We start from the raw sequence: 573 nt of genomic DNA, 5'->3' as shown, positions 1-573 counted from the left end.
GGAGGTGGCTGCATGGTGTCAGGAGGAAGAGGTGCATATTGGTGCAGGTCTATCTGGGGTGGTTGTGGCTGACCCGGGCCCTGATACTGTTCGTCTCTGAGTCTCAGACCAGCTCGCCCCATTTCAGAAATCTGGTTTGTAGCTGTAGCTAGTTTCTCCTCACAAGCTGTCAGGCGCTCCTGTGTTGTCTGACATTCACTTTTTAAATTCAGCCATTGTCGGAGTATCATCGCCTTTTCTTTCTTGCAAGCGTCCAGCTCCTTTAATGCCACCTGCAACTGTGCTTGTAGCACATCGTTATCTGCACACGCGGCTCGGTACGCTTGTTCTTTATCCCTAATCCTCTCCTCATATGATTGAGCTTGTTCTGACAGCTCAGTCTTTAAGAGGTCCCTATCAGTCTGAAATTGTTGTTTCTGCAAATCAGATTCATTCATCAATTCGTCACACCTGTCCTTTTCAGATTGATATCCGCTGAACAGCATGTCATTTTGTTCAACCAGATGGTCCAATTTCGCTTTCAGAAGCAGAGAAATTTTTGCTAACCGTTCACGGCTCGATTTTGTGTCCTCT

Source organism: Nematolebias whitei, chromosome 9 (assembly GCF_014905685.2).
Source record: "Nematolebias whitei isolate Nwh7 chromosome 9, NemWhi1, whole genome shotgun sequence".
NCBI classification, from domain to species: Eukaryota; Metazoa; Chordata; class Actinopteri; order Cyprinodontiformes; family Rivulidae; genus Nematolebias; species Nematolebias whitei.
This window is presented reverse-complemented; position numbering follows the sequence as displayed.